Source organism: Dendrobates tinctorius, unplaced genomic scaffold, assembly GCF_039654945.1.
Source record: "Dendrobates tinctorius isolate UK_male_01 unplaced genomic scaffold, ASM3965494v1 ptg000250l, whole genome shotgun sequence".
NCBI lineage: Eukaryota > Metazoa > Chordata > Amphibia > Anura > Dendrobatidae > Dendrobates > Dendrobates tinctorius.
In genome coordinates, this window is record NW_027361917.1 from 17,087,376 (window position 1) to 17,114,457 (window position 27,082).

Sequence of the window (27,082 nt, forward strand, 5' to 3'; positions counted from 1 at the left end):
CCTGTCCTGCATTTGCGAAAGCACTGCTCCGAGTCCCTGTAGGCTTCCATCGGTATGTAAAATAAATGGCTGTGTGAAGTCAGCATAGGCCAACACACGGGCCTCTGTCTTTCTTCAGGGCTTGAAATGCTTTCTCCTGGTGCTCTCCCAAGTGTATGTTCCTGTTCTTCGCACATGAGGGTACTCCTTTCAACAATTCCAGAAGGGGATTTGCGATGCGGGTAAAGTCTTTTACAAAGCGCTGGAAGTATCCTGTGAGTCCCAGGAATGCTCGCACATCCTTCACTATTTTTTGAGTCGGCCACTCCAGCACCGCAGTGATTTTCTCCTGAGAGGGCCTTACTCCTTCAGCAGAGACAACATGCCCCAGATAGTCAATCTGAGTCCGAAAGAGGTGGCACTTCTGGGGTTTCACCTTCAGCCCACACTTTTGTAGCCGACTCAGAACTTGCTCCAGTCTTTGTAGATGTTCATCAATGGTGGAAGCAAAGATGATGATATCATCTAGATAAATCAGAGTGGCTTCAAAGTTCAAGTCTCCCAGACATCTCTCAATGAGGCATTGAAACATTCTCGGGGCGTTGGCTAGGCCGAAGGGCATGCGGTCGAACTCATATAATCCCATCGGAAGAATGAAAGCTGTCTTGGCCCGATCTTGTTCAGACATTGGTACTTGCCAGTATCCGCTGGCCAGGTCTAACGTGGAAAAATACTTGGCATTTCCCAGTGCTGACAGGGACTCCTCTATCCTTGGCAGTGGAAACGAGTCTCACACCGTACAGACGTTGAGCCAGCGGTAATCCACACAGAAGTGTAAAGTTCCTGTCATGTTGGACACTGTTCGCACCAGGGTGTCCGGCAGACAGCGGTAATACCCATCCTACCACTTGGTCCTCAGCGGCGCTGGTTGGTCCTTCTGATCCGGCTTGGATTGGGTTAACCAGGTTGTCATTCTGGCTGAGGGATTAGCCACGCCCTCTGTCTTTAAATTGTCCTGCGTGACTATGGGCGTCGCCGACTATAGCTCTTGCCTTGTGCTAGCGATACCGGTCTGGTGTGGTGGTCTAAGGAGCATACGGTTTCTGGTGTAGTATATTCCGTTGTTGCCATTTTGCCTCCCTGTGTTGTATTTTTTTGGTTGCCCTTGCACATTATTGTATTCTCCTGTGTGTACGCGGTGTGGTGCGTTTCCTTTATCCCTGTCCATACTTATTTGTGGGGTCTGGTGTTTGGTCTCCTCACTGGGTGGAGGGTGGTGGGTTCAGCTTAGGGCTGGACAGGAGACAAGGACAGGGTGGAGGCCCAGGCAGGCACACCTTCAGTGTAAACCCTGGGTTGAGGGACAGACAGGGTTTCCCCTAGTCTGAGGGACACCGCAGGGGCCCCAGGGTTTCAGCCTAAAGTTACCTAGGCTTCCCATGACATTATAGTCGGCCCAAAAAAAAAAAAAAAAGGATTATTTACCATGGATCCTATAGTCTCCATAACCAAGCAGCTGGAGGCTCTGTCCATACAGGTCACTGAACTGAGGGGGGCAGCAACAAGGCCTGTTAGTTCCTGCTGTGCAAACTGAGGCAGCAGTCAGGGCAGCTGAACCCAAGTTACCTCTTCCTGAACGATTTTCTGGTGATAGCTGTAAGTTCGTTGTATTTCGTGAATCCTGCAAATTGTACTTTCGTATGCGTCCACTCTCCTCAGGAAATGAGGCTCAGCGTGTAGGCTTGGTAATTTCCTTGCGGAGTGGTGATCCACAAGCATGGGCTTTTTTACTACCTTCTGATTCACCTGTATTTGAGTCCATAGACTTTTTTTTTCTCCTCTTGGTTTAATCTATGACGATCCTCACAGACTGGCGTTAGCAGAGTCTAAAATACGCTCTCTACTCCAGGGTGAGCGACTGGCGGAGGATTATTGTACGGAATTTCGTCGCTGGGCTGTGGACACTCAATGGAATGACCCTGCACTAAAGGAGTCAATTTTTGCATGGGGTTTCTGGAAGGGTTAAACAAGCTCTGCTAATGTATGAGACTCCCGCCTCTCTGGAGGCTGCTATGGTGCTTGTAGTACGCATTGATAGCCGCTTTCGTCAGAGGTCGCAGGAGACATTGCCTGTGGGGGGGGGCAGTCTCTGGTGAGGTTGTCTCGGGTGAATCCGTGGAACCTATGCAGATCGCTGGTATATCACATACACATAATAACAAGCATAAATGTCCCTTGCCCAGAAAGCAAGGGGTCTGTTTTTTTTGTGGCAAAAAAGGACATTTTATTAATGCTTGCCCCCTGGTACCTAAGAAAGACGTGCTGGCGGAAAACTGCTAGGCTCAGAGGGTTTGGAGGAGTCTAGTCTGAGCCTTTGCATATCCTCCATGGTGGTCTCCCAGTGTATGCTCCCTGCCAAGGTAGTAATCGGGGGCCAAGAGCTGTCGATTACTGTATTTGTAGATAGTGGTTCAGCCGCTAATCTCATTGATGAAAAGTTTGCGCGTACAGCGGGATTTAAGGTGGAGACGCTGCCTAATCCTATCCGGGTGGTTACCATCAATGCCTCCCCTCTCTCACAAGGGGAGATTAAAGAGTTTGTGGCTGATGTAAAACTCCACATTGGGGTCCTACACTCTGAGCGGTTAACATGTAAGGTGCTCAGTAATTTACCTGCTCAGGTAGTTCTGGGGTTTCCATGGTTGTCTATGCATAATCCGGTGATTGATTGGAAAACCCAGGACATAATCCAGTGGAGCAGATATTGCCAGGAGAGTTGTCTGGCCACATGTATCTCCGCTGTGACTCCCAGCATCCCGGAGCCACTGCTGGACTTTGCTGATGTATTTTCTGAAAGAGGTTGTTCAGAGCTGCCACCGCACCGACCCTATGACTGTGCTATTAGGTTAAAACCGGGGGCCAAGTTACCGAAAGCCAGGATGTTTAATATCTCAGGTCCTGAGAGGCAAGCTCTCAAAGAATACATTTCAGAAAGTCTAAGCAAAGGGCACATCAGGCCTTCATCATCTCCATTGGCGGCGGGGTTCTTCTTTGTCAAGAAGAAAGATGGCGGATTACGCCCGTGTCTGGATTTCAGGGAACTCAACCAGATTACGGTTCGTGACCCATACCCGATGCCACTGATACCCGATTTGTTCAACCAGGTGTCTGGTGCCAAATGGTTTTCCAAGCTTGACCTCAGGGGGGCGTACAATCTCATAAGAGTCCGTCAAGGGGATGAATGGAAGACGGCATTTAATACCCCTGAGGGTCATTTTGAGAATTTGGTGATGCCAATTGGGTTGACGAGCGCGCCAGCAGTATTTCAACATTTCATAAATGATGTCTTTTCTCATCTCTTAGTGAAATTTGTTATTATATACCTTGATGACATTCTTATTTACTCACGCGACCGTGATGCACACATAGAGCATGTTAGGCAGGTATTGCAGTTGCTCAGGGAGAACAAGCTCTATGCCAAGCTTGAGAAATGTGTATTTGTCGTCCAAGAATTACCTTTTTTGGATTATGTAATTTCCGCCTCAGGGTTTAAAATGGACACCGCTAAGGTGCAAGCGGTGCTGCAGTGGGATCGGCCTGATAATCTCAAGGCGCTTCAGCGATTCCTGGGCTTTTCCAACTATTATAGGAAATTTATTAAGAATTTTTCTATGATTGGTAAACCGCTCACCGACATGACTAAAAAAGGTACCAATTTTTCTGACTGGTCTGAGCCTGCTGTGCACGCGTTTGAATTCCTAAAAAACAGTTTTGCTTCAGCTCCCATCCTGGTTCAGCCTGATGTCTCCCTACCATTTACCGTGGAGGTGGATGCATCTGAGGTTGGAGTGGGGGCGGTACTGTCTCAGGGTCCATCCTTGGGCAAATTGCATCCGTGTGCCTACTTCTTCAAGAAGCTGTAGCCTGCCGAGCGTAATTACGATATTGGTAACAGGGAATTGTTGGCCATCAAGTTGGCATTTGAGGAATGGCGACACTTCTTGGAGGGGGCTGTCCATCAGATTACTGTTATAACAGACCATAAAAATCTGCTTTATTTAGAGTCTGCTAAACGCCTGTCCCCCAGACAGGCTCGCTGGGCGTTATTCTTCACCCGGTTCAAATTTTTTGTGACATACCGACCAGGTTCTAAGAATACTAAGGCGTACGCCTTGTCCAGATGTTTTCCGGGTGGAGAGCCACGTGAGGATCCGGTGCCTATCCTCCAAAAGGGAGTTGTGGTCTCGGCTCTCACGACAGAAGTTGAGGCAGAGATTGCTGAGGCTCAGGAGGAGGTACCGCCGGATCTGCCTCCTAATAAATCGTTTGTGCCACTACACCTATGCTTAAAGGTGTTAGGTGAACATCACGATACTGTCCTGGCAGGCCACCCAGGGGTTAAGGGCACTCTGGAACTTGTATCACGTCGTTTTTGGTGGCCCAAAATCCGGCAGGACGTGGCCTCATATGTGTCAGCCTGTACCACGTGCGCACGGGCCAAGACACCACGCTCCTGTCCTGCTGGCACGTTGCATCCTCTCTGTGTGCCCAGTAAGCCATGGACTGAGATTTCCATGGATTTCTTTATGGATTTGCCCTCCTCGGCTGGGAACATGGTCATTCTGGTAATAGTTGATCGGTTCTCTAAAATGTCGCATTTCGTTGCTTTGCCATCTTTGCCCAATGCGAAGACCCTTGCTCAGGTATTTATTCGCGAGGTGTTCAGACTTCATGGTGTCCTGTCTGACATTGTATCTGATAGAGGTACACAATTTGTGGCAAAATTTTGGAGAGCTTTTTGTTCACGCCTAGGGATTAAATTGTCTCATTCATCGGCTTTCCATCCACAGTCGAATGGGCAGACTGAGCGTATGAACCAAAACCAGGAACAATACTTACGCTGTTTTGTGTCTGACAATCAGGAAGAGTGGTCGGCGTTTCTTCCTCTGGCTGAATTCGCGATAAACAATCATTGTCAGGATTCGTCTGGGGAATCTCCTTTCTTTTGTGTTTATGGTCAACATCCCCAATTCTGTACCTTGTGCCAAGGGTGCTCTGCGGGCGTCCCTGAGGAGGACCAGTTGGGAGCACAATTGTCATCCGTTTGGAGGAGAGGAAAGCAGCGCTTGCTGAATGTAGGTTCTAGGTACAAACGTGTGGCTGACGGTAGACGTGTGCCAGGTCCGGACCTGTGTGTGGGTGATTGGGTGTGGTTGTCTACAAGGAACATCAAACTCAAAATACCATCGCTTAAGTTGGGTCCCAGGTTCATTGGTCCGTTTAGGATCTCCGCAATTATCAACCCTGTGGCATTTCGTTTGGAGTTACCTGCCGTATACAAGATACATAATGTGTTTCACAAGGCGTTACTTAAGAAAGTGTTGGGTGCTGTTGATGTTTCTCCCGTGTCACCACCTCCTGTCTTGGTGGATGGCACGTTGGAGTTTGAGGTGTCCAAGGTGGTCGACTCTCGGGTAGGGCGTCGCACTCTACAGTACCTGGTCCACTGGCGTGGCTATGGTCCTGAGGAGAGGACTTGGGTGCCGGCTTCGGACATACATGCGGACCGACTGATTACAGGGTTTCATCGCCGCCATCCGGACAAGCCAGGTCCTCGACATTGTGAGGTTCCTGGGGTCCCTCGTAGAAGGCGGGGTACTGTCATGTCGGACACTGTTCGCACCAGGGTGTCCGGCAGACAGCGGTAATACCCCATCCTACCACTTGGTTCTCAGCGGCGCTTGTTGGTCCTTCTGATCCGGCTTGGATTGGGTTAACCAGGTTGTCATTCTGGCTGAGGGCTTAGCCACGCCCTCTGTCTTTAAATTGTCCTGCGTGACTATGGGCATCGCCGACTATAGCTCTTGCCTTGTGCTAGCGATACCGGTCTGGAGTGGTGGTCTAAGGAGCATACGGTTTCTGGTGTAGTATATTCCGTTGTTGGCATTTTGCCTCCCTGTGTTGTATTTTTTGGTTGCCCTTGCACATTATTGTATTCTCCTGTGTGTACGCGGTGTGGTGCGTTTCCTTTATCCCTGTCCATACTTATTTGTGGGGTCTGGTGTTTGGTCTCCTCACTGGCTGGAGGGTGGTGGGTTCAGCTTAGGGCTGGACAGGAGACAAGGACAGGGTGGAGGCCCAGGCAGGCACACCTTCAGTGTAAACCCTGGGTTGAGGGACAGACAGGGTTTCCCCTAGTCTGAGGGACACCGCAGGAACCCCGGGGTTTCAGCCTAAAGTTACCTAGGCTTCCCATGACAGTTCCATCTTTCTTTTGCACTAAGACGATGGGGCAGCCCACGGGCTCTGGCTCTCACAGATTACTGCTTTCTTCAACATCTGCGACAGCATTCCCTTTACCTCCTGATACATTTGTGGGGGTATCTGGTGATACCGTTCCCGTATTGCCGCATCCCCAGTTGGTATCTTTTGGGTGATAGCCGTCGTGCACCCAAAATCATCTTCATCTTTTGCGAACACCTCCTGGTATTTTCCTAACAAGGCTTCCACCCAAGGAACTTGTTGAGAGGGCAGTTCTGAGAGTTCTGCCCGCATGTGCTCTAGTATCTGTCGGCCTTCTTGCAGTAACCTGCCTTTACAGTCATGAGCCACGCGTCTTCTGGCTTTGCAGTCAGCTGTACCGTTTCAGAGGGTACCAGCTTGTCCGGCATGCCCAGGATGTGGGCCACTTCACCCCTGGGGGGCAGAGTCACGTCAGTCTCTCCCAAATTCACACAGCGTACGAGTGCCATTCCACACAGTGGCCAAGGTCCGTGCGACCAATATGCCTGACGGTAATTGATCAGATTGGCTGGGTTCCACTTGTACCTCCACTCCCTCTAGGGGAATACCCACTCAGACAGGCAAGGGAAGCACGGTCTTTCTAGGGGGCAGCACTCGATTCAAAGAAGTGGGGGTGATGATCTTGCCTAGTTCTTTCCCGCTGCTGCATATTTCCCGGACCTGGGCTGTCCGTATCAGCTGGTGAAAGACCCTCTTCTGTGGGGTCTGGTCTCTCCATTGTCGTAGGAATTGGTCTGGGGACTCATTGAGAAGTATAGTCCCGAGGTCTTTAAGCACGTTCATGCCCAGGGTTACGGTATGATCCCTAGCGGCTTCTCCATCTACCAGCACTACTCCTTTTCTCCCCACATCTTTTCCACAGACTTCTATGTTCAGCCATACCACCCTTGCGACCACGATGGGTAAATGGTTGGCCGCTGTAAGCTTGATGACTGGGCCCCATTCAGCGCCTCCGTGAAGTGTCTGCGAAAAAAAATTTCAGGCAGGTGGTCACTTGCGAACCGGTGTCTATCAGGCACCGCACAGCTCTCCTATTGATTTCGGCCCAGACCAGGGGGCACGTGGAAACAAGGCTGGTGGGACTCTTATCACTCCTCCTCTGCTCTTCACACTCTGAGCAGTGTCCCTCAGGCTCAGAGCCATCTAGTTTAACGGAGGCCATGGGGTTGGTCGGCTCCACTGGAGACACCACCGGGCAATATGACCTGGCTCTCCACAAGCATAGCATGTGAGGGGACATCTCCTCTGGGTAGCTGCAACTCCTCTTCGGGCAACAGCTCCTCTATCTCACACCAGTGGACCAGGCCTCTCTGCCTGGGTCCTCCTTGAAGCCTCCATTTCTTCACGGAACTGGCTGATCTCCATTCTCAGGTTTTCTACCCATCGGGGAACTTTGCGGTGGTGGTTGCCTCCCCGCTCCACACCTTTCCCACTGGCCATGTCACGTCCTGTTCCTGCTCGCGCGTGTGCGCCTCACTACCAACTTCAGAGAAGGTCATGTCTGGTTTTACCCTCAGGCACTCTCGCATAGCCTGTTTCATCATTCTGTCACGCAGCCCCGTCGCCATCTGATCTCTGAGCACCACGTCTACTGATCCATCGCCTGGCCCGTCCTTCCATTTAATAGCAGTATGGAGCTCTTGTAGGGTGTTCATAAACTGAGTCACGGTCTCCCCCTCTCTTTGTACCCGGTGGAACAGTCGCATACGGAGTTCCCCTACGTCAGTGGGGTCCCCATGTGTCTCCTCCAGTATACGCAGCACCTTGTTCAGAGTGTTTCTTTCCCGGGGGGGGCCTATGCATGACAGAGTCCTGTGCCTCCCCCTCTAGAGCCATCAATGCAATCTCTGCCTCTAATGCTGGTGCCAGGGGGTGCATCTGCAACAGCCCCTGAATTCTCTCCGTCCAGTTCCACAACATCACATTGTTCCCCGTAAACCTCGGTGTCACGCTCACGCCTAGGCTGATTGGCATGAGCCGTGGGGTTGTGGCCTCACTATGCCACAAACCAGACTACCCTGGAAGGGGTGTGACTATGACAGCTACCTCGGTCTTCACTGGAGCCTCTGATGGTGAGGTCAGGCTTGTGCGGCAGGTAGCTTCCAGGTGCCACTCCAGGGTGGTGTCTGGCTGTGGCTGCTGATCCCACTCGAGAACAGGACAGCTGGGCAGGTGCGAGTGACAAGCAGGCTGAGACACAGGGCAAGCAGGCACGGCTGAGACAAAGGGCAAGCGGGCACGGCTTGAGACACAAGGCAGGCGGGCACGGCTTGAGACACGGCAGGCAGACACGGCTTGAGACACAGGGCAGGCAGGCACAACTCGAGACACAGGACAGGTAGATGTGGTGTGCAAAGGAACAGGTAGGGTCCTGTTCACACAGCAGGAGCGGGTACTGGCTGGAAGGAATGGAATATGGAGGAGCAGGTAGGGTCCTGTTTAAATAGGAGGTGCAGGTACGGGTACGGATAGGAAAGAGTGGAATATGACAAAAGCAGGAGTGCGAAGTAGGCGGAGCAGTAGGAGTGCGGAGTAGGCGGAGCTTGCAAGAGTGCAAGGAAGCCGGGGCTTGCAAGAGTGCAAAGTACAGACAGGGAGGACACAGGGAAAGACACAGCAGGGAAAGGAACCACAGACAAGGAGACTGACAGACAGAGGTAAGACAGAGGTCAGACAAGGAAACAGTACGAGACAATGTACAGGGACCGAAGGATACAGGGACCAGGATATTCTGCCTCCTGGAGGGCAAGCAAAGAAGTACCAGGCAAGTACTCAGACAAGGCTAGGACAAGACAGGGACCAGGATATAAGCCTCCTGGTGGGCAATCAGAGTGTAAAACAAAAGCTAGTAGTAAAGCCTCTCAAGGAGGGCAAGACAAAGGACAGAGCCTAGCTTCCTCAGTAGCAAGGAGCTAACTGAGTAGAGACATTGCACAGGCAAAGAATAGTGGGTGTGGCGACCCCATATAGTAAAGGGTTCCAGGTGATTGGTCGGGGACAGCTTAGATCAGTGCACCCTGACTGCATAAGAAGCAAAGAGTTCAGGTGCCGCCCCCCTATACACACAGTCAGGAAACATGAAGTGAGAATTTTCTGCAGGTTCTCATATTCTCTGATTACTGCATACCTACTGTTCTTTTATGCCTTTTCCACCCTGAGGCGGACACTGACAGCTTGGGGCCCCTGTGCAAGAAATATTTCTGGCCCCATCCTTTTATGGCAACAAAGTTACAGATATATATATATAGCCACACACACATACAGATCTGCTGCTGATAACATGATACTGATCTGTTAGTGATCGTTCTGTCCCCATCATTCTTCCTTCTTAGCCAATGTAAAGAGGCAGGGAATCAAGCATTAAACAACTTCATTATTGCCTCTCACGCTCATTTGACGGCCTGAAATCAGCACATGTAAATACAACCAAAATATTTATGTGTGATGGTGCAATATGAAGGATCCCCTGTTGCACACCAAAAATTGAATCAAATACACAGAGAAAAAAAACATGTTTAACACAGGGTTCACTAGGGATAAATTACAACATATCTTTATTCACAAATACAGCACTACAAAGCTGAAATCATTAAAAACAAACTAAGCTGTGAGAGCCCATAATAGGGCTCTGCCCTGTCTCATCGCCAATATCACTTCAGTAGTGGAAGATCCCACTTATAGGGCACAATACAAAACACAACTATAACCAGCATAATAAATATGGATTGAATAAAGCCAACAATGGTAAGCACAGAGGAGAAATAATGTGCAGGTTAAGAAGGTGCTGCTGTTCTGACCAAATAACAACCACCAGGGGAAAGATATAAGAAGACTTCTTTAGCTGAATAAAGCAAGTTGCAGGTAAGGCAAAGAAGCAAAAAAGCACGCCCAAAATAGCCCAAGTACGGACCTCGAAGCGCAATGCTACCTGTACGAGAGATGGTGCCTGTGGTTTGTTGTAGAAGCTCCTGTAGGCAGTAGAGGTTGTGATGGAGGCGTGGGTGGCGGAGGAGATGAGGGCAAAGGAACGCCCGACGCGTGTCGCCAGTAAACTGGCATCCTCAGGGGCTGTGACTGCAGTGCTGTAGCTTGCATTATAAATACCTGTGATAATGATAAAGCTGAGGATCAGCTGGAGGGCCTGGTCAGGATGCACGATCTCGCAAAGTGTGCTGGCCAAGCCCACCTGGAAGTGACGTGAACCGTGATATTCAGCATTTTGTATAAAATCAAGCAACATTTCATAATTTTTAGCATTTATTTGAATTTGCCTTTTTACCCTGGAAATGGAGTGCAGTATTATTAGTTAATTACTAGTGATGAGCGAATAGTGAAATATTCACATTCGGGAAAATTGGCACAAATACTTTATAATATCCGTTCATTTGTACCGAAAACGGATCCAATGCAAGTCAATGGGAAAGCCGAATACTTTTCTGCTGGACTCAACAAACAGGTCTGGGGGCATGAGAAAAAGCTGAAATAGATGGGATAGATAGATATAGATGAAAAATCGGCAATTCATCTGCCACATAAAGGAAAATCACAGCGTGACAGGTTATAATAGAATAGATAGAATGGATATATACACATAGAATAGATAGATATATAGATGTCAGTGACGCACATATATACAGTATATATATACGAATATATATTACATATCTATCTATCTAAGAAAAGCCATCAATTCAGCAGCCATGTACTGTAAAATCACAGCAGGAGCCGACAGGATAGAAAAGATGGGTTACACACAGTATATACACATTGATATATAGATATTCAGATGTCAGTGACATACAATTATCACAATGCATGTGCAAACATGGTACCATCATTTCTGTGATTGGCAAGCAAATAAAGCGCCAAACATGCTGGACAGGTCACCCGAATATACAGAGGCGAATACCAAATTACTCGCTGAGTAACGAATAGCCTGAAAACCGTCCTATTCGTGCGAGTAACGAATAGTGCTGAATCTATTCGCTCATAACTACTGTGGGGATGTGACTCGCTTAGGTGCAGTGGGAGACAAATATGAGACAGGTTCTTCAACAGTGCTTGCGGTTTATTCACGTCATAAACGCACAAGGCAGCGTAACACCAAAAAGTAGCCTTTAGCTCAGGCAAAATAACACAAAATGTCCGTGGTTGAGGACTCAGAGCAGGAGTCTCAGCACACATGGGAGGCTTGTCCTCCCCACATACAGCTCCCTTGTTCAGGAGCAGGACACATTATAAGACTGTAGCCACACCCACGATCCCAGCAGCTGACTGGTCACCTGACTGTGACCTCACCACAGGTCCTTCAAACAACAACAATAACCATATCTGGTATGCTTTACTTATGCCTTACATTATAGAGACAAGCCATTTATGAGGCACATATCTCCCATCGATTACACGACCCTTAGCACTGCCACCTACCTCCCCCCTCTGCCTAAAGCCGTAGGGCATGGCACTTTCACCTACCAGGCAAGGGATTCTGGAGAGGGCATCGGCATTCCCATGTAGCTTCCCGGCCCTATGCTCTACATGGAAGTCTTGTAGGGCTAAGAACCAGCGGGTGACCCTAGCATTCTTGCCCTTTGTTTCCCTCATCCACCTGAGTGGGGCATGGTCGTATATTAACCTAAACTTCGGTCCCACCAGGTAGTACCGTAATGTGTCCACTGCCCATTTTATGGCCAAACACTCCTTCTCTACAACTGAGTAATTTCTCTCACAAGAAGTCAACTTCCTACTCAAGTAGAGAACAGGATGCTCCTCCCCACGTATCTCTTGGGAGAGGACTGCTCCTACCCCGACATCTGAGGCATCTGTCTGGAGGACAAATTCACGCTTAAAGTCTGGGGCCACCAAAACGGGTTGCTTACAAAGAGCTCCCTTCATTTCCTGGAAGGCTGACTCTGCTTCTTCGGACCAGCTGACCATCACTGACTTTGTCCCCTTTAGCAGATCAGTTAGAGGTGCAGCCATTGTGGCGAAGTTTGGGATGAACCTCCTGTAATATCCCACAATCCCCAGGAAGGCTTTAACTTGCTTCTTTGACAGAGGTCTCGGCCATGTTTGAATTGCCTCCACTTTATTGATTTGGGGTTTGATCTCGCCACGCCCCACTACATATCCGAGGTACTTGGCTTTTTCTCTCCCCAAGGCACACTTCTTCGGGTTTATTGTAAACCCCGCCTCTCTTAGAGCGTCAAACACTGCTTGGACCTTTTCCAGGTGAGTCTCCCAGTCCGGGGTAAAGATGACGATATCATCCAGATATGCGGCAGCATATAGCTTATGAGGCGCAAGGATTCTATCCATCGCCCTCTGGAAGGTTGCCGGAGCTCCCTGTAGGCCAAACGGCATCCAGACATACTGGAAGCACCCGTCTGGTGTGGAGAATGCCGTCTTCTCCTTGGCTTCCTGTGCCATGGGAATCTGCCAATATCCCTTTGTCAGATCCAAAGTGGTTATGTACCTGGCCAGTCCAAGTCTCTCGATGAGCTCATCAACACGTGGCATGGGATAAGCGTCGAACTTGGAGACCTCATTCAGCTTCCGGTAATCGTTGCAGAACCTCCATTCACCATCAGGCTTTGGGACCAGGACAATCGTGCTCGACCAGCCGCTCTTGGATTACTCAATGACCCCGAGCTGCATCATACGCTGCACCTCTTTGGAGATTACCTCTCGCCGGGCCTCAGGAATATGACACGGTTTCATTTTCACCCGCACATGTGGCTCGGTCAGAACTTCGCGCTCCACTACCTTCGTGCACCCCGGCACCTCTGAGAACAGGTCCCTGTTTTTCTGGAGTAACTCCTGGCACTGCTGTTTCTGGGCCTTCGATAGCGTCTCTGCTATGGTAACCGCTCCAACCTCCCCTTCTAGGTTGCCCAGCAAGCACGGAGTTACCGCTGGCTCTCTATCTTGCCACGGCTTGATGAGGTTGACATGGTAAACCTGGTATGGCTTCCGTCTTCCGGGTTGGTGGATCTTGTAGTTTACGTCTCCCAGCTTCTCCACCACCTCATATGGCCCTTGCCACCTGGCCAAGAACTTACTCTCCACCGTCGGGATTAGCACGAGAACGCGGTCTCCCGGATTGAACTGTCTCACTCTGGCTGACCGGTTGTAGACCCTGGCCTGAGCCTCTTGTGCCTGGCGGAGATGTTCTTTAACAATGGGCATCACCTTCGCAACCCTCTGCTGCATCAGTGCCACATGCTCAATGACGCTTCTGTGGGGCGTGACTTCAGCTTCCCAGGTTTCCTTGGCTATGTCTAGGAGACCTCGCGGATGCTGGCCGAACAGAAGCTCGAAGGGCGAGAACCCCGTGGAGGCCTGGGGAACTTCACGGATAGAAAACAGTAAATACGGTAAGAGACAATCCCAGTCTCTACCATCTTCCTCTATGACGTTTCTCAGCATGCTCTTCAGTGTCTTGTTAAACCTCTCAACAAGGCCATCTGACTGCGGATGGTACACTGAAGTCCTTAACTGGGAAATTTGCAAGACTCTGCACAATTCTCTCATCACCTTGCTCATAAAAGGTGTCCCCTGGTCGGTCAGGATTTCCTTCGGCAAACCTGTCCGGGAAAACACATGGACCAGTTCGCGGGCTATACTCTTTCGGAGGAGTTTCTCAGGGGAATGGCCTCAGGATTGCGTGTGGCATAGTCCAGGATGACTAATATATACTGATGGCCCCGAGCTGATTTAACAAAGGGACCGACAAAGTCCATGGCAATTCTCTCAAATGGCACCTCAATAATGGGCAGTGGCACAAGAGGGTTCCGAAAATGAGATGTGGGGGCAGTTAACTGACATGTCGGGCAGGATCTGCAATAGTTTGCTATTTCCCGGTGACACCCAGGCCAATAGAACCTCTGTACAATCCGTTCCTGCGTTTTTTCCACCCCCAGGTGTCCCCCCAAGATGTGTGAATGGGCCATGTCCAACACTTTCCGTCTATAGGGGCCTGGTACTATTAACTGCTCCACCCCTTCCTCCCTTATTTTCGTGACCCGGTACAACAATTCCCCACTCAACATAAAATAGGGAAACCTTGTGTCTGCTCCTGGCTCTTGTGCAACCCCATTAATGAAGGTGACATTGTTAAAGGCTTCCCTTAGCGTGGGGTCCCTATGTTGGGCAGTCCCAAAATTCTCCCCGGCCACCCCTAACTCCGGGATGTCAGGTACAGGGGACCTTCCTCTTCATCCCCAACAAGGACACATAAAGGAAACCCGTCTGCCTCAGGTGGTGGCGATACCTCAGTGGAGTGGATTGGTTCCCTGCTCTTGCTAGCACCCTCAGAACCCATCCCCCACAGATCCCAAAACAGACAGAAATCCCAGCCAATAATTATAGGATGCAACAAGTCTCGAACAACGCCAACTTCATGTGACTCGGTGCCATGCGCCGTTTCAATATTCACCCTAGCCATAGGGTAGTCCTTTGCATCGCCATGTATGCACCGAACACCAATCTTTTTACTCGGGAGTATGTTGAGAGGAAAACTGGCCCTCACATGGGTCACCAAGCTCCCGGAGTCAAGAAGTGCCACTACTGCTCGACCATTCACCTTCAAGGGACACGCTTGTGGCCCCTTGTTAGGTAGCGAGTTCACACTGCAAGCTGGATATGCGTAGTATGAACTACGGCGTCCCATGCTGCAGTCCATCGGCTCGGTGGTCTGGGGACAACGGGCCGCTATATGTCCTGGCCTGTGACACTTCCAGCAAATAATATCACCCGAGGGGACCTTGGGCACCGCCTCCCCCGCCCCTTTTGACCTTGGGCGCACCACCCCTTTTTGGGACTCCGCCCCCTGCTGGGACCCCCAATATGGAATGGGCTGCTTCCCCAAGGAACCTTCCATCCCCTGGTATCTCTCAACCAGCCCAACCAGTTCATCAGCATTTTGGGGATCACCCTGGGCAACCCAAGTCTGTAGAGGTCTCGGCAGAGAATGCACAAACCGATCCATCACAACTCGCTCTACCATCTGTGCAGGGGAAGCCGACTCTGGCTGCAGCCATTTCTGGACCAGGTGCAACAGGTCAAACATTTGGGAGCGCGGGGGTTTGTCCTGGTGATAGGCCCAGCGATGAACTCGCTGTGCCCCGGTAGTCATTGTTACCCCCAAACGTGCGAGAATTTCCGCTTTTAATTTGGGATAATCTCTGGCATCTTGTACCGTCAGGTCAAAGTACGCCTTCTGGGGCTCCCCCGTTAGGTATGGGGCCAGTACCTCCGCCCACCGCTCTGGCTGAAGTTTTTCCCTCTCAGCCACCCTCTCAAACACCGTCAGGAAGGCCTCCACATCATCCTCAGGGGTCATTTTTTGTAATGCGCGTCTTACCGCCTTCTCGACGTCGGTGGCATCAGGCCGACCTGGGGTTGGGGCGCTCGTCCTGCCCTCCTGGATGGCGGTTGCCAGAAGCTGCATCTGCTGCCGTTGTTCCTGCTGGCTCTGCTGGAACTGCTGCCGCTGCTCCTGCTGGCTTTGCTGGATCTGCTGTAACAACAGCTTGTTGGTTTCCTGCTGCAGTGCCTGGGACTAGACCAGGTGTTTCATGAGGTCCTCCATGATTCCAGGCAATGCTTGTTGCCCCGCTGCAAACTTCACCCAGGACATGCAGCAACTGTCTCAAGTCTCTGCTGGGACCACTGCCCGCACGTGTATCACCAATTGTGGGGATGTGACTCGCTTGGGTGCAGCGGGAGACAAATATGAGACAGGTTCTTCAACAGTGCTTGCGGTTTATTCACATCATAAACGCACAAGGCAGCGTAACACCAAAAAGTAGCCTTTAGCTCAGGCAAAATAACACAAAATGTCTGTGGTTGAGGACTCAGAGCAGGAGTCTCAGCACACATGGGAGGCTTAGTCCTCCCCACATACAGCTCCCTTGTTCAGGAGCAGACCACATTATAAGGCTGTAGCCACACCCACGATCCCAGCAGCTGACTGGTCACCTGACTGTGACCTCACCACAAGTCCTTCAAACAACAACAATAACCATATCTGGTATGCTTTACTTATGCCTTACATTATAGAGACAAGCCATTTATGAGGCACATATCTCCCATCGATTACACGACCCTTAGCCCTGCCACACTACTAATTACTAGAGTTGAGCGAAACAGGTCAGTCAAATTCAAAACTCGCCGACTTTAGCTAAAGTCGGGTTTCGCCGATCGAAACCCAACCATAGCGTGAGGTCGGCCATGAGGTCGCCAACCCGAGTGCCAAAGTCGCATTTCAAATAATGCTTCCAGTGCCTTTTCTCAGCCAGTGATGGAGGGCGCACACTGTGGACAACGCGATGACATGGGTAACAGCCACCACCATCTTAGAGAAGGGCATTGAAGTGATTGGCTGGCTTTGTGTGGGTCACAGTGGCTATAAAAGGCCATGACCGCCGACCGCCATCTTACTTCTGCCGATCTTAGAATAGGGAGAGGTGCTGCTGCTGATTCTGAATAGGGAGAGCGTTAGGCAGGGAAGAAGAAAAAAAAATAGCTTCTGCTGATAGCGCTTTTCACTGTACAGTTAGTGTGCAGTGAAAGGGGAGGATTTTTGTTGTGTGCAGCAGCGCTGGTGGTGATTAGGCTGCCTTTTAAGGCTACCTGAGAGCTGCATTGCTGTGTGCACACTGCTGTTCAAACTGCTTTTTTCAAAGCACTCCAACTTTTATTATTTTGTTCTGGTCAGTTACCGAGCATTCATTTTTTCACACACCGTATAGCGGTGTACGCTCCTCACACACTACCGTGTACTGCCTGGTATCACGGACAAATACAAGCTGTGTGTGACTCTGGAAAAACCAAAACAGGAGATTTTCCATTTTTCCAGACCTACACCGTATAGAGCTGTCCCCTTTTCAAACAGTTTCGTATATCTGCTGTTTGATCACGGTCCAAACTATACAGAGACAGCGTGTCACTCCGCATAAAAATAGACGGAGATTTAAAATTTTCCATACATACACCGTATAGCGGTGTACGCTCCTCACATACTACCGTGTACCTGCTGGTATCACGGACAAATACAAGCTATCTGTGTGTGACTCTGGAAAAACAAACAGGAGATTTTCCATTTTTCTAGACCTACACTGTATAGAGCTGTCTGCTTTTCAAACAGTTTTGCATATCTGCTGTTTGATGATGGTCAAAACTATACAGAGTCAGCAAGTGTCACTCCGTATAAAAATAGACAGAGATTTACAATTTTCCATACAGATAACATATAGAGCTGTCTGATTCTCAAGCAGTATTGTATATCTGCCGTTCGCATTACGGTCACATCCATACAGAGTCAGCGTGTGTGTGTGACACTCCGTAAATACATATACGGACATTTCCATTTCTCCATACTCCGTATTGAGCTGTCCGATTCTCAAGCAGTATTGTATATCTGCTGTTCGCATTACAGTCACATCTATACAGAGTCAGCGTGTGTGTGTGACACTCCGTAAATACATATACGGACATTTCCATTTCTCCATACTCTGTATTGAGCTGTCCGATTCTCAAGCAGTATTGTATATCTGCTGTTCGCATTACAGTCACATCTATACAGAGTCAGCTTGTGTGTGAGACACTCTGTAAATACATATACGGAGATTGTTAGTTACACAAAAAACGTATACAGCTATACACTTCTGATACAGTACCGTATATCTGCTTGTTGGATTACGGTCAAATACATACTGGGAGAGCGTCTGTGACTAACAAAATATAGCCCACACTTCAGATTACTCTATGGAGCTCTTTTCACATACCATGTCTCAGTTATCCAGTCAAATCCTGAATTCCCCAGTCCAAGATGAATCTGACATGGAGTGCACTGATGCACAGCCACTCTTTGGCTCTTTTCAATGTGTAACTATTATTATGAAGTAAATTATGGTTGACAAGCTTCAGTAATAAGAATTGATGTTTTTGGCATTGAAATGGGCACTGTAGGTGTGTTTACGGTCCTCCACTCCCTGCCGACTTTGCTTCCCCATTGACTTGCATTGGGTTTCATGTTTCAGTCGGCCTCCGACTTTTCCCTATAGTCGGCCGATTTCGTTCGACCCGACTTTTGCGAAAGTCGGATTTCATTAAACCCGACTTGACCCTAAAAAAGGCAAAGTCGCTCATCTCTACTAATTACTATTGGCAGAACACGAGGCTGACTGTAACGCCAAGAGAGGCAAGCTTCCAAGAGTGGACTCTCTGGGTCATGGTACCAAACCTCCCCTGCGTGAGCTTACCAGGTAGAACCAACCGCTATACAGGGATCATTAGGGGCAGGCTCAGGGGCCTCAAGTACAACGATAGCCAGAGGCAGAGGATGTCTCGTAGGAGCAGGAAAATAGTCATACACCCGACAGAAGGAGCTGGGAGGGAAAAGGGATAGGACACCAACGGAGAACTGGAGAAGCAGGAGAGGAGAAGGTCAGGAGCTGTAAGGCCAGGATCCGGGGAAGAGGGTCACAAGAAGACCGAACAGGTACAGGAGACCCCCTGGAGCGAATGGAAGATGCAGGAGCTGTGGGGAACACAGAAGGACAAACACTAGTAACAGAAGGAATAGCAGAAGAACGAGAAAATTAGCAAGAAAGGGCCTAAATAAAGGTATATAGATCATACACAATAGTCAGGCGTCTCTACTACGGGAGAGCGACCTGATATACCTGGTGCTTGCCCTCCATTGGACGAGCGGTACTTCCAGGTCAGGTCACCGTAACAGCTAAAGACCGCCCTAGTTCGCGCGGCCGGGACCTAAATGCATGCGCGAGACTGCCATGCGCGAGGCTGGCAGAGCACGAAAAATGCGCCGTGATGGCAGAGCAGCTGCACTTCGGTACGCCGGAGCGTGGAGGTGAGGAGCGGAGAGCTGAGCGGGTCCAGCAGCAGCAGCCACAGAAAGGTGGGCAGGCACAGCACCAGCAGCGGAGGACCACTCAGTGCCAGCAGTGGAGGATCTGGTAAGTACAGTGCTAACACTGAATATACATTATTTTGGTTTGACAGTTAAATAGGATGCATTATTTATATAAGGTCTGCTCCTGGTTTATTATTTCTGACAAAATTAATTATAAACTTAATTACATGATTAAGGAAATTATAGTTCAAAAGGAGGGGCTGACCACAAGCATATGCATATGACTGATATAATGTATATAATATATAAACATGTATGTGCATGTATATATATTTCTTTACAGACCGAAGTATTTCTTTGGAAATCTGAGAGTTGGAACTATAAAGTTCACTATGAAATGATCTTGATAGAAAAATATAATACGTAAAGTAAAGAACTGGAAAAAATCATTACACTGCAGTAGAACCATCCAATTCCAGTTAATGAGGCATGCTCCCATGGAAATGTAATGTCATTTATCTTGCAGACTTTCCCTTTACATGCTCAGCAGTGACACAGTTTGATTTTAAAGTTACACTCAATTTTTACTGATATTTTTGATGATCTCAGATATAACACAAGGACCTCTTATTCTAATAAGGGATGTAGTTTGCAACTATATCTGGAGACATTACCTGGTCATTTTTCAACAGTTTGAGAATTTATTTTGCAGGAAAATCACAACATCATTACAGTTTTGCATTAATATGTCATGAAGATTTAAAGAACCCACCAGTAAGATCATCCCCTTCCCCAAACTGCAAATATAGGCAAGAAAGTCTTTAAAAAGCTAGCTAAATTCATCAACACCTTTTCATCTGCTATCTGCTGCTGCTGCATGGCTAAGAAATCAGTTGTCATAGGGTTACCGCGACAGTGTGGAGCCAGAAGACCGCAGAGTCTGATTGCTCCTACTTCGGCACTGAGAAGAAGCACTTGCCCTTCATTTTAAATGGGTTTATTTCTTCTGGCAGAACAGGAGTTAATCAGCCACGTTGGAAATCTCTGTGCTCACAGCTGAGCTCGGTTAGCCACTCGTTTTCCCTTTATAATCTGGGCTCTGTTACTAAAGCACATTAAGGTCATGGAGTGGCCTAGCCAGTATCCAGACCTTAATCCCATAGAAAACTTATGGAGGGAGTTGAAACTCCGAGTTACCAAGTGATAGCCTCAAAATCTTAATGATTTAGAGATGATCTGCAAAGAGAAGTAGACCAAAATTCCTCCTGATATGTGCGCAAACCTCATCATCAACTACAAAAAATGTCTGACTGCTGTGCTTGCAAACAAGGGTTTTGCCACCAAGTATTAAGTTTTGTTTTCAGAGGGATCAAATACTTATTTCCCACTGCAAAATGCAAATAAATTTACAAAATTTATACAATGTGATTTTCTGGATTTTATTTTTTATATTCTATCTCTTAATGTTAAAATTAACCTACCCTTAAAATTATAGACTGTTCATGTCTTTGTCAGTGGGCAAACTTACAAAATCAGCAAGGGATAGAATATTTATTTACTTATTTCCCCCACTGTGTGTATATATATATATATATATATATATATATATACTGTATATATATATATGGACCTTTCAAAAGCTTTTGATACGGTGCCACACAATAGGTTGATACATAAAATGAGAACAATGGGGATAGGGGAAAATATGTGTAAGTGGGTTAAGAGCTTGCTCAGGGATAGGAAACAAGGGTGGTTATTAATGGAGCACACCCGGACTGGGTCACGGTTAGCAGTGGGGTACCACAGGGGTCAGTATTGGGCCCGCTTCTTTTAACATATTTATTAATGACCTTGTAGGGGGCATAGAGAGTGGAATTCCAATATTTGCAGATGACACCTTACTCTGCAGGGTAATCAATACAGAGGAGGACAATTTTATATTACTGGAGGATTTATGTAAACTAGAATCTTGGGCTGATAAATGGCAAATGAGCTTTAATGGGGATAAATGTAAGGTCATGCACTTGGGTAGAACAAACAAGATGTATAATTATATGCTTTTTAAAATTATAAAGCACTGGGCAAAACTGTCACTGAAAAAGACCTGGGTGTATGGGTGGACGACAAACTCACATTTAGTGGCCAGTGTCAGGCAGCTGCTGCAAAGGCAAATAAAATAATGAGATGCATTAACAGAGGCATAGATGCTCATGAGGAGAACATAATTTTACCCCTATATAAGTCACTAGTGCGACCACACTTAGAATACTGTGTACAGTTCTGGTCTCCGGTGTATAAGAAAGACATACAGTAGCTGAACTGGAGTGGGTGCAGAGAAGAGCGACCAAGGTTATTGGGGAACTGGGGGGTCTGCAATTCCAAGACAGGTTATTACACTTGGGGTTACTTAGTTTGGAAAATTGAAGGCTTCGGGGTGATCTTATTACAATGTATAAATATATGCGGGGACAGTACAAAGACCTTTCTAATGATCTTTTTACTCTTAGACCTGTGACAGGGACAAGGGGGCATCGTCTACGTCTGGAGGAAAGAAGGTTTAAGCAAACTCACAGACGCGGATTCTTTACTGTAAGAGCAGTGAGACTATGGAACTCTCTGCCATATGATGTTGTAATGAGTGATTCCCTACTAAAATTTAAGAGGGGACTGGATGCCTTTCTTAAAAAGTATAATATTACAGGGTATATACACTAGTTTCCTTAATATTGCATTGATCCGGGGAGCTAGTCTGATTGCCGTATGTGAAGTCGGGAAGGAATTTTTTTTCCCCAATGTGAAGGTTAGGCCTCTTTCACACTTCAGTTTTTTGCATCAGTCAAAATCCGCCAAAAGGATGGATGGCGGATCCGTTTTAGTACTGATGACAACGGATTGCACCCGTCCGTTTTTTTGACGGATCCGACAAATGAACAATTTTAAAGGAATCGCAGCCTGGAAAAGGAGAGAGAGAGAGAGAAGAGAGAGAGAGAAGAGAGAGAGGAGAGAGGAGAGAGAGAGAATTTTTTTTTGGTCCGGCACCCAGAAAGAATTTCGGGTTAAATGAGTGTCTGGAGGATCCGCCACAGAAAAAAACGTTGCAAGCTCCGTTTTGCAATCTTTGAGGATGGTAACGGACAGGAACTTTTGGCGGATCCGCAAAAAAACCGGATGCAACGGACAGCAATCCGTCACAATCCACCAATAATGGAAGTCAATGGGGAAAAAAACGGATCCTCAAAAGAAAATTGCGGATCCGTTTTTTTCAAAACCTGGCGGATTTTGACTGATTGTAAAAAACTGAAGTGTGAAAGAGGCCTTACTGTTTGCCGCATGGGTTTTTTTTGCCTTCCTCTGGATCAACATGTTAGGGCAGGTTAGGACAGGATATGGGTTGAACTAGATGGACTTAGTCTTCCTTCAACCTTAATAACTATGTTACTATATATATTATAAAAACATATATAAGTATATATACTTTTTAGTGCTTGAAAACATTTTTTTGACCTGTGTAAAAAAAATGTTTGTGCTTTATGTATATTAATATTATTATTTTAGTTTTTCATTTCTTTTTTATTCTCTTAGGTGATTTAAACCTATTTTTTCTATATACTGAAATAAACTATATAAGCTCAATGATGAGCTGAGATCTCAATCTGCACATGTACCGCCAATGGCGCCAATTTCTTGTAGACCACCGGGAGGTCAATGTGTGCAAGCGCCAACACCGGCGCCATTTTACTGAAGCCTGCATCCAGATCAATCTGAGCAAGTGCTGCCCGAGAAATTTTGAGCAGAATGAAGATACAAACACCAGAAGCAGCTGATGGGCTGTGTCAGACATGAAGACCCTACCCACAGTCCCACCTCAGATGCCCGCCCCAATGCACAAACAGCTTATTGCACCCAAAATTCTAATGATCATTAAAGTATAACCAGGCTGTGGATCTCTACAGTGAAGGTACTTATTAAATTAGTAAAGCCTTTATACCTTTAGTTTAACATGGCTGATCCTGATGACAGGCTCTCTTTAAATGACAGTGTCAGACATAGCCAGCTGCATTAAAGTGATTACTTTAGGACTGCCCATAGACTTTAAACATCAAGGCTATCATCTCTTCTCCCTGCACTTTTAGTGTTGCTGCCTTCTTCTGATTGGTCAGCATAATACAGTGAGAAGATGTGCACGCCCACAATGAAAACTAATAAGATTTACTTGGACTTAAAACATTAACTCACTAGGTGTCAAATACTTTTATTGCTAACATCTCCCCACATAGGGTCAAAATAAAAACTATATATATATATATATATATATATATATATATATTTTTTTTTTTCCACTTTGTACTCTGCAGCCCCTATTACATCCAGTAATGTCCAGTTTAACATGAAAAATTTGGTGAAAGGTCTTAATTAAATAAAATCATGATATGAAAAAATGTTTTTTTTTAAATATTTGCAACACAAACCTAATGTAAACATTAGGTAATCTGATGATAGCTTCTCTGTTAAGAGTCTTTCACATTCCAGGTTTTCTTTCTCTTTGGACCAATCACAATCTGCAATACGATAAGAAGAGACAAATCATAGGTTTATTTTGCACTACTGAAATAATGATCCTTGATCCAGTGGTATAAATACTGGTATCTCTCTTAAGTATACAAACCAACTGTATGTGTTTGCAGCTGCAGCTGGGCATCTGCCCTAGGCGAACGTGCCCCGGCTCTGACCAGGAAGCCTCCGCTTCCTCCTCCTTTTTTAAGGCTGCCGGTCCAGCCCACTAAGTTAACCCATGCTGACCCTGTCTCTAACACATTTAGTAACATTGCAGACACAGCACAATAACACATAACACAATGCAAAACAACAATAACATACCTCACCGTACAAGTATTATGTTCATAGGCACAACATCTGGGTACCACACAGGAGAGAGAGAGGGGCAACAAGGTTCTCCACCGCCACCTCCTTACACCTACACAACCCACTCAGGTGAGCATATTACCTGGATCCATTGTATCTTTTTATAAAGGTGTCACCGTATGGTATGGGGTGCTCTGCCTCCCGGTAGTTTTTATCTTCCAAAGTCTGCAGTATGTAATTGCGATTATCCACATGGCAATAAATAGTAAATAGTGTCTAAACAACAAAAAATGGTGATATTATTTAAAATACCCTCGAGTTCAACATATCACTATGCTCCATCAATAAACGGATGCATAATATGCTGAGAGTTATGTAAAGAAAATAAAGTTTTCAATTTTTTGAAGTTCGTTTAAATGGAATTTCAATACGACATAAGAATGTTGTGAAAGAGTTAGTCCTTAAAGAGAAAAAGAGAGGTGATTATATTGAGTTAAAATTTCCTATAAAAAATTCAAGGCTGGATATTATTAGACTACTCTGTCAGGATGTTAAGTGAACAGCCACATGAAGCAGAAATGTTATATCTAAGTCATAGATCAAAACTCTACAGTAAAGAGATTGAATAATGAATGGGCGGCAGCTTTCAAGTGTACTAGTTTGGTGAGCCAGATTTGCAGATTTCTTCCTGTGTCTTTTATAAATATAATAAATATATGATAGGTTTAGCAGTTCTACTTTTCTTCTTTGAAACTTTGAGATTAGTTATCCCTTTAAGCAGCATGCTCAGTTTAGATACTTATACAATCTGCCCCAACAGTTTAAGGGTATTTCTCCATGGTCAGTATTTGCAGCGCTTTGGACGCAGCTCTGTCCAAAGCGCTGCCGGCTTTTGTACACACGGTGATTCCGCATGTGTTCATTGAACCATGCGGCATTACCGCATCCTATACATTAGACTGTGATATTTCTCTTTGGGAGACTGAGCATATCCGCAAGATAAACAGACATGCTGCGGTCTAGAAAGACGTGCCGCATGTGCTTATACGCAAGTCTGCGACCTGCATTTTTGAACGCATAGTGGAGATGGGATTTCATAAAATCCCCTCCACTTTGCTGTAACATCTGTTCGCTGAACGTAGAAACATACCCTAATGATTTTGCACACTTTGGAAATCTAACCCTGTACTGGCACCGAGTTTCTGCATGTGCATTATTTAGCAAGTTGCATTAACAACTCACAAAATGCATGAACTCAAATTTTAAAGCATAAAACGCTTCCCCTGTTTTCTCCACATTTTCATCACATATATTCCAAATTATTGTGACGTATGCCTGTCGTGCATGCCATCTGTCAGCCATCAGCCACCTATAGGCTCTCATCTGTATACATATAAACCTATAAAATTGTCCAAATGGCCAGATGGGACATCCCCTTAAAGCCTAAACAACCAAAACCGATAAAGAATATGGATCTACAAATATAAACCTCTAAGTAAATTCAAACAAGCCTTAAAGAGCATATTAGTAAAAAAATATATTTTGCCCAAGATCCAGTGAAATAAAGGGATTTTTTAGCAAATCAGTACAAATTTTATTGCACAATATATCGCAGACAAAAAACAGGTATTCAGGCGAGGTAAAGTGCAAAACAGCAGCTAAAATGGCTGGTGTCAATATCAATATATAGATGGAAATAATAATGCACCGGAAAGATAAACATGTGTCTCATTACAAACACCCGCATGGGACATGTGTCTACAACTACTGGCGACTAACCTACACTAGCCCCAGTACGAATCATTTGCTATTTATTAGCATTAGAATGTAGGCTGAGAGATCATATTGCCACATGCAGGCATCAAGGTCTAAACAGAAAATATAGAGCAGCAAATACCTTGAGACATAATATTAGCCGCATGCGGAGGGGAAGGTACGAGTGAGACACTATATTTGCGGAGGGCGCGCACAAAGGGTTAAAAGTTAGCTATACACTTTTAGTCCTTATCTTTGTTCTGCCATGGAAGCCACGTTTGTCATGGTCCAGTCCGGAGTTTATCTTCTGCTGTCTTCACTCCGGACTGGTCATGCGGGGGTTAATCTCCTCAGCCTCGTTCTGGAGCTAGCTGGGCTATTTCAATCCCTCACAGCCTGCTGATCAGTGTTAGTGATAGCTCAAGCTTGCAGTTTAGAGCCGCTGACCCTTGTACCCTGGTGATCCTCCTGCCTTGGACTGATATTCACGTGTATGACCCGGACTGATTTCTGACCCCGTCTCTTGGTATTCCTTTCTGCTGTTACGTTCCCTCTCTGGCATCTGACTCCCTGGCTTGTACCCCGACCACGTATTTCGTCTCACGTTTTGGACCCTGTGCTCATGTTCTGGCTTTCTGACTCTCGGCTTTGGTATTTTGACTACGTGTATTGCTGCTCCTTCTGGTACGTCTGCTCCTGTTAGTTTCTGACTCGGTTCGTCTGACTATTCTCTCTCGTTACCTGTGGCACCTGTGCTATTGCTCAGGGTTGCTGCTCTTAGTGTATAACCTCTCTTCCCTCACCAGCTCCCCCTGGTGGAGGTTTCACTACATTATCACTAACCTCACATTTAAACGGGATTTTGCTTTTTTTTTTTTTTCTCTGGCCATGAATCTGCTGCATAACTTGGCAGATCAAGTGTCCAGTTTGACACAGATGGCGCAGGACTTTTCTGTGAATCATCAGTCCCTTGTCATGTCTCAGACCCACTTACAGAAAGAACTGACTGAGACTATTAAGACCATGCAGGGAAACACCTCTCATATTGTTTGTCCACCAGGTGACACTGTAGATGTTATTTTGCACTCTCCTGAACCCTCAGTTAAACTTCCTGACACATTTTCTGGCGAAAAAGATAAATTTCATATATTCAAGGAGAGTTGTAAATTATGGTTTTCTCTTAGACCCCGATCGTCTGGGGATGAGACTCAGCGGGTGGGGATTGTTATCTCCTTACTTAGGGAGGGTCCCCAATCCTGGGCTTTTTCATTGCCCTCTACTGCCCCTGAACGGATGTCGGTAGAT